The sequence below is a fragment of the Brassica napus genome, chromosome C2, assembly GCF_020379485.1.
Source record: "Brassica napus cultivar Da-Ae chromosome C2, Da-Ae, whole genome shotgun sequence".
Taxonomy (NCBI): Eukaryota; Viridiplantae; Streptophyta; class Magnoliopsida; order Brassicales; family Brassicaceae; genus Brassica; species Brassica napus.
The window spans coordinates 5,147,614-5,156,015 of NC_063445.1; the positions used below are offsets into that span (position 1 = coordinate 5,147,614).

Below are 8,402 nucleotides of genomic sequence, written 5' to 3' on the forward strand. Positions count from 1 at the left end.
ATGACAATTAATGATTTTGAATAATAAAGATTTGATAAAAAATAGTGTATCTTCTATCATATTTGTTTAATTTTAAGCTATTAAATAAATTAAATAACCACAATAACCATATAATAAAAATATAGATTTTTATGTATATGTTATATTTTGAATTTTTACAAACGGCTATAAATTACTAAAACTGTTAAAAGTCTTACATTCAAATTTTATGATCCATGGTTTAAAATTTTTGTTATGACAAAATACAAACGATTACAAAAATTATATAAGTAAAAAGTCTAATTTAATTAATTAATAAGATTAATATATATATCGTTTTAAATTAAACTATAAACCTTATAAAATATAATATTTTAGTTTCAAAATTTGCTTTGAACAATTTTTTTGAACGATCATTGACAACTTTTTTTTTTAATTATAAATTACTAAAACTATTAATCCCACAATGAAAATTTTATTATCAGTAATTTAAATTTTTTACTATAAAAGATACAAATGATCAAAAAACTATATGAGTATAAATCAGTATTTAATAGACATTAGTATTAAAAATATACTAAAATATATTATCTATGTTAGTATCATTTAAATTTAATAACATATCCTATCAAATAAAAAAAATTTGGATTAATACAATTGATTTATATGTTTGCACCAATTTAATTATATTTTTAATAGTTACTGACTTTTAATTATTTAATATATATTTATTATTTTATAATATGTAAAAATATTTAATACATAAAATAATTTATATATATAATATTGATCCCGCGCAAGGCGCGGATCTTAACCTAGTTGATATAATATTGGTTAAGAGACCCCAATGGGGTTGTACCAATAAACATGCCCTTACATTTTTCTTCTATTTTTTTATGATCTTTGAAATTAATACCTAAAAGTTTTGATTTCATCAGCAATACAATGCAAAATTACTTTACCTTGATTCCAAAAGAATTTTTTTTGGTTATAATGGGAGATTTGTAGCAACTACATACCTGCCTTTTGAATATGCAATGACAGCAGGTACACCAATATCTTAAATTTTTTTTACTAATTTGGTTAATCTTTCGTTGATCAAATCTTGAAGACAATTGTGTACTGTATGTAGGCCATGCGGGAGTGAACACCGATGTTTTCACATATGGTGTGATCTTGCTTGAGCTTTTTACTGGTTCGAAAGGTGGAGTATTATGTCAGAGATAGATATTAGGAGTAGATCGTTTCGGGAAATAATTGATCTCCGACTTGAGAGCGATTATCCTACGCATGCAGCAAAAAAACTGGGCAGACTCATCCAAAGATGCACCATGGGGAACTGGAAGGAACGACCGTCAATGCAACATGTTTTGGGTGTTCGTATAACTATATTGCATGTAGATATTGGTATTAATATTTAGGGTTTTGGAGTATATTATTGAAAACGTTGAGGGTTTATTTGACATTGAAGATATTTATAACAAAGAAGCATGTTCTAACGTTTATAAATGATTTTTCTTGGACCAGAAAAGAAAAAACCCAGTAGTCAAATGATTCTTACACTTGTCTCGACCACATAACAAAAACCAGGACATTCAACTTCTAACAGAAAATTATATAAATCACACTCCAACTAATATTTGAGAATTTCAGGCATTGACATAAGCAGAATATAAGACATTAACGCTATATGACGACTTTGAGAGATCAAGTTTGAAGACAGCACCGGACCATTCAATATTTCCCTTAATCTCGCGTCCCCATTGCATGACTTCAAGGAAATAACAGCAGACCAAAGTTCCAAACTATCAGGATTGTTCCAAAAGATGACAATGTTCCCAGCGGGGTCGGTGCAGAGTTTGTTGGTATCATACTGGACCTTGGTCTTTGCCAACCCCTACGGTTGTATCGAACCACAAAAAGAGTCTTGGAAGTCTTCCAAACCCTTGACTTCCTCCCAATCAAACCCATCATCTGGATCACACCCAAGTCTAGAACCGCTGCTAGACCAAGAACCACTCGGATAGAGGACATCTTCACCACTGGAGAGAATATTTCTTCAAAATCTATGCCTTTCTTCTGGTTGAATCCTTTCACAACCAATCGAGCTTTGTATCTTGGATTTGAGCTTCTCTCCTCATGCTTCAACCTGTACACCCACTTGTTCTTCAAGGCTCTCTTTCCTTTTGGTATCTTCATCAGCTCATAAGTGTGATTATCATGCAAGGATTGCATTTCATCTTCCATAGCTTCAACCCACTCATCTTTATGAGTGTCTCCTATGGCCTCCTCATAGCTTTGAGGCTCCCCCTCATCTGTAAGATTAACGTACTCATCTCGATAATATCTTACAGATGGTCTTATCTCTCTTCCAGACCTTCTTGGCTCATGTTCTTCCTCTGGCTCCACTTGAACTTCTTCTTCACCTTCATTACCATTCGGATCCATGATAGGATCCCCTTCGCCATCATCTCCAATCACTTGTTCATGATCTTGAGGCTTATGAGAATCTTCATTCCTTACAACCCTTAGCTTTGGTTTCTTTGATTTGTTGATGTCTTCGATTGTTTGATCTTCGAAAAAACAACATCTCTGCTCCGTATAATTTTTCTGTTAACCGGATCCCAAAGCCGATAGCCGAAATCATCTCTTGGTGACCCAAGATAGATGCACTCTTAGTCTTGGAGTCTAGCTTGGCTCGTTCATTCTTAGGTATATGGACAAAAGCTCTGCAACCGAACACCTTCAAATGGTTGTAAGAGACCTTCTTACCCGACCAAACTACCTCCGGGACATCGCCTTCCAAAGGAACTGATGGTGTAAGATTTATAATGTCCACTGCAGTCTTTATGGCTTCTCCCCAAAATCGCTTGGGTAGTTTAGCGTGAGAGAGCATGCACCGAACTCTTTCTGTGATCAATCGATTCATTCTTTCTGCTAGCCCGTTCAATTTTGGCGTCTTTGGTGGTGTCTTCTCCATTCTGATTCCATGAGCTTTGCAAAACGAAAGGGACCTCGATACTCTCCACCATTGTCAGATCATACACACTTGAGTTTTTGACCCGTACTTCGCTCTGCTTGGGCTACAAACTCCTTGAAAGCATCAAGAACTTGATCTTTTGACTTCAAAAGGTATACCCATAGCTTCCTTGAATGGTCATCAATAAAGGTGACGAAATATGATGCCTCTCCATTGGATTTCTCGGACATGGAGCATACATCAGTATGCACAAGATCAAGAATATGCTTTCTTCTCATAGGCGTAGATGATCTTCGGAAAGTGACCCTATGTTGTTTTCCGGCTAAGCAATCATGACATGGTGGGAGAGAAAAACCTTTCATATCAGGAATAAGTTTCTTGCGAGAAAGTATGTTTAAACCTTTCTCACTCATATGCCCGAGTATTCGGTGCCATATATCCATGTCATCACTTGCGACATTTACTTCTTCCTTGCAAAGCTTGGCTTGAGTCACGTATAATGAGCCTTCTTTTCTTCCTCGAGCCATGATCAAACTCCCTTTGGTTAGCTTCCATTTGCCACTGCCAAAGTGACTGTCCAAGCCGGCATCATCGAGCTTTTCGGTTGATATGAGATTGAGTCGCATGACGGGAACATGTCTCACATCCTTGAGAACTATCTTACATCCAGTGTTTGGTGTAAGAATAACATCCCCCTTTCCAACAATCTTGCTTCTTCCTTGATTTCCCATTTGAACATTACCAAAGTCACCACTTTGGTAGGTTGTGAAAAAGCTTCTATGAGGGGTGACATGAAAAGAAGCACCAGAATCAACGATCCATGAGCTATCATCAGAGCTAAGATTACATTCTCCAACGAGATATAATTCTTCGCTCTGGTCTTCCACAATGATGGTAGTCTTGTCTTCATGCTTCTTTGTAGGATTGAGCCGGTCTGTTTGATATTACCGGCTTGTTTGTCTTTCTTGAAAAACTGACATTCTGACTTCATGTGACCTGGCTTGCCACAGTAATAGCAGGTGACTCTCGGACGTGACTTAGATCTTCCTCGAGATTGGCCTCGTCCTCTGCTTCTGTTGTGACCATGAGTCTCTTCTGTACCTCGTCTATCAACAATGTTAGCTTCTGAATAAGAACTTGAACCTCGCTCCTTCCTGCGAACTTCTTCGTTTAGAAGGCTATCAGTGACGGTGTCCATGGTAAGCTTTACCTCCGGTGCTGAATTGCTTAGAGTGACAACTAGTGTGTCCCAACTCTCCGGTAGTGAACTAAGAAGTAAAAGGGCTTGCATTTCGTCTTCAACCTTCATATCAACTTTGTTAAGCTGATTTACGATCCCCTTGAAATTGTTCAAGTGCTCCATCATGCTTTGGCCATCCTTGTACTCCAACTTTACCCACCATCGAACAAGAAGAGCTTTGTTTCGAGGTGATTTCTTTTGAATCATGGATTCAAGTTTTGTCCATAATTCAAAAGCATTTGTGTAGGTAGAGACATGTTCAAAGAGAGATCGATCGACATACTTACGTATTACGGCAACCGCCTTTCTATTAAGAATCTCCCATGCTTTATCATCCTTTCCTTCCGGCTTATCCTTCATGATGATGGGCTCATGCAAATCCTTACAATAAAGGTGATCTTCCATCATCGGTTTCCAATAAGAGAAGTTGTCCGTCGTAAGCTTGAACATGTCACCTTCAAAGGTAACAGTGGCCTCCATCTTCACTTCTTCAAAGATAACGGTAACCTTGCTCTGATACCAGCTGTTGGGAAAGATAGCGGATAATATTTTATTCGGAAGGTTAAGATGGAATGTAGACGATTAGTGTTTGAGATAACCTTCTTATTTTAGGAAAGGGATTTTCACTAAGGCTTGTGTTTGGAGATTTCTTAAAGACTTTTAGAACTCTTTATGAAATGTTTTCTCTCTATTCTTTTTCTTGATTCTTGGATGATTACAAATGGTGCTAAGCACCCCTATTTATACAAGTGAAGGAGCACACTCTAACATGTTCTAGATTTCTCTAAATTATTATTTTATTTCAAAATATCTAACTCCATAACTTTCTCTCTTCTTCTACACAATTCTTCTTCTATACTTCTCCACTTTTCTCTAGATGTTTCTTCTTTTTAGACTAAGACTTGATTATGATTTGACTAGTTTTGGGCTTAAGGAGGGAAATCCAACAGTTGCATGGTGTTAAAACCGATTATCCATATTATCCATATTCTTTTTTTTTTTTGCCAAATATGTGAATTTCATAAATAATATGAGACAGAGTTTGTAAATTTACAAAAAGGTTAGTACGAAGAAGAATCAACCAAGGCAAAAATCATTAAAAACAAGGTTGAAACTCCAAAAGAAGCTAATAGGAAGCTTAGGAATCAGCTACTCATAACGAAGCCAGTGTTGCTTTAGAGGATGGAAATGTTTCCGTCTTCTATTGCCTAGGATAGCGTCCCTTATAAATCTGTCAATCTGCTTGAATATTGCCGCTGAAGTGGTAGCAATACAATCATGGAGTCTTCGGTTGGGTTCTGTCCACAACGCATACACAACAGCTTGTCCCACAAGCCTTTTAAGCAGGAGTGGGCAAGATGAGGCTCTGTGGGAGAGCCAATGCATAAAAGAAGTCCAAGTATGGAAAAGAAAGGACCTGTAACCTAGCCTTTGAAGGGCCATTTTCCAGATGCTTTCACTTATCTCACAGCGAAGAAGCAAGTGATCTCTAGACTCCTGGACCATGTCGCATAGGCAGCAAGAATCATAGATCAAGATACCCCAGCTAGCAAGCCTTTGCCTTGTTGGTAGTCTATCAAGGTGAGCAATCCACAAATTAAAAGAGTGTCTGGGGACAGATCCTTTAAACCAAATGTTAGACGTCCACTCCTGTTTTCTTGCTCTATTTCTGATTGCATCCCTGATATCTTATGTATTTGCATAGTTTTAGCAATCATTTTAGTTCTCAATTTGTCCATTTAGATGCATTTAGAGTAGATTTAGATGCATTGCATATACATTTGTCTCTATTAGGTGATGGAGATGCTATTTGGTGAGTTTGGAACCTTTGGAGATAGTTTAGAGACAAGAATGGTGATTTTGGTTCACAAGACGAGGTCCCAACTGTCCCAGCGGCCAACTGCAGCGGCCAAGCCAAACCGCTGGGAAAATGCACACGCCCCTGCCCCATATGTACTTGTTGCAGCGGCCAAATGACATGTCGAAAGCCAGCTGCGACACTTAGAAAAATCTGCACTTCTGTTTTTACCAACTTTTTACCCAAATTATCTTGGGTCAACCCAAGCTTGTTGGGTCGACCCAGCTCGTTTTTAGACCACTATAAATACTTTTTAGACTTAATTTTAGAGGTTATCTTGTTTTCTATCTAATCAAAAGCCACTTTTGGGTGAAAGATTTAGTCTTGATCATAATTTCTTATCTTTGCTTGATTATCTTGCTCTCTAATCATGTTTAACCTTGAATCATCCATGGTTTTTGGGGTTATTCATGTCTATTAGTGAGTAGACTAATCTTGGATTCATGGGCTAGGGTGATTAAGGGTGATTCGAGAAGATCTAGGGTGTTTAGTGTTAGATCCACTTGTTTCCTTGCTTGTTGAGGGTTCTCAATGCTATTTTAGTCTTGATCATACTAAAATAGATCTCTAGGCATTTCCTACCCACAAGATGTATGATGAAATGCCTAAACCAACTCTTCAATGCTTTTAGCTTGCTTTACCTAAGGGATTAGTTGCTAAAGGAGTTAAGATTGCTATTAGACTTGTTCTCCATGTTTGCTTTAGTAACATTCAACCTAAGGGATTAGATGCTTGAGTTGCTTTAGCAAAAGAACATTCATCTAGGGATAGAGCTTGTTTAGCTTAGTGTCTAGGCATAATGAAAGTGTTTGATTGCTAGCTTGCCACCCTTAGATTGGATCTACATCACCTAAGATCAAATGCCTAGTCCCATGAGTCCTCTTGCTTCATATTGAGAAAAGAAAGATCATTACTTTATTGCATTAGCTTATTAGTTCTTAGTTCATACCATCTTTAAAACCGGATTGCACTTAGCTTAAGCATGAACTTGCATTCCCTTTGCTTTAGAATCACTTAGAACTGGTTCGACAATCTTTTATACTACATTGATTTGATCTTGGACCCTTGAAAAGTCTAGCATCAAATTGGCGCCGTTGCCAAGTTCTAGGTTGATTGTGACATTGGGATTTAGTCACTTGTTTGAGACTAAGTCACTTTTTCTTTTATTTTGTTACTGGTTCTCCTTCTTCTTCTCTCTTTGCATTTCAGGTGTATGAACTTGAGGAGCAGAGGTTCATCAAGCCTAGTTCCAAGAGTTGAAGACATTAGAGCACTTGAGAGAGAGATTGCAAGACAAAGAAGAGAAGTAGAGCAACAGGCTCACTTGCAAAGGTTGGGGTTTGATATGGAGAATCTGCCTCAAGATGGTAATGTCCTAGGAGGAACTGATCCAAGAGCTGATCATCTTAGACCACAGCACCGGCAACAACATCCACAGCGCCAAGCTAGAGCCATTGGAGCCTATGATCAACCTCACATTAATGGTCATAGGTTGGGAATCAGAGCACCAGCTGTGGAGAACAACAACTTTGAGATCAAGTTAGGGCTGCTCAACACTATAGAGAACAACAAGTATCATGGTCTTGCTGTTGAAGACCCTTTTGATCACTTGTACAAGTTTGATAAGTATTGTGGCTTGTCCAAGATGAATGGTGTTTCTGAAGATGCTTTCAAGCTGAAGCTATTCCCTTTCTCTTTGGGAGACAAGGCACACCAATGGGAGAAGACTCTTCCAAGTGCCACTGTCACTACTTGGGATGAGTGCAAGAGAGCTTTCCTAGACAAGTTTTTCTCTACTTCAAGGACAGCTAAGATCAGGAACGAAATCTCTGGGTTTCAACAGAAAAGTCTAGAGAGCTTCAGTGAAGCATGGGAGAGGTTCAAGGGCTATTGGTCTCAATGTCCTCATCATGGTTTCAGCAAAGAGAGTTTGCTTAGCACCTTCTATAGAGGAGCTCTATCACAGTGCAGAAACAGACTTGATACTGCTAGCAATGGTTTCTTCTTGGGAAGAACTGAGGAAGAAGCAGAGGAACTGGTAGAGAACATGGTCAAGAGTGACTCAATCTACAGTGAGGAGCATGATAGGATCAACAGAAGTGATGATCAGCAGACAAAGAAAGAGCTGAAGTCTCTCCAAGCCAAGTTGGATCTACTTCTTGCAGAAAAGGCTAAGCAGGAGAAGATGAACTTTGTTGGTGACCAGAAACAAGAGGCACCTCCAGTGATCAATGAGGTTGATAGTTTAGAAGGCCAAGAGGAGTTGTGCTTCATCAATGCTAATGGCACATGGTACAAGAAAGAGCCCAACTTTCAGTACCAAAACAACTACCAGCAAAGGCCAC

At 38.2% G+C, this 8,402-nt stretch overlaps 1 non-coding gene across 1 annotated transcript; it reads right to left on the reverse strand.

The window, feature by feature from the left end:
- Positions 1 to 7,867: 7,867 nt before the first annotated feature.
- On the reverse strand, positions 7,868 to 7,974 carry LOC125582550. Its single transcript, XR_007320007.1, has one exon. It is a non-coding gene; the product is annotated as a small nucleolar RNA R71 (small nucleolar RNA).
- Between the last annotated feature and the right edge of the window lie 428 nt (positions 7,975 to 8,402).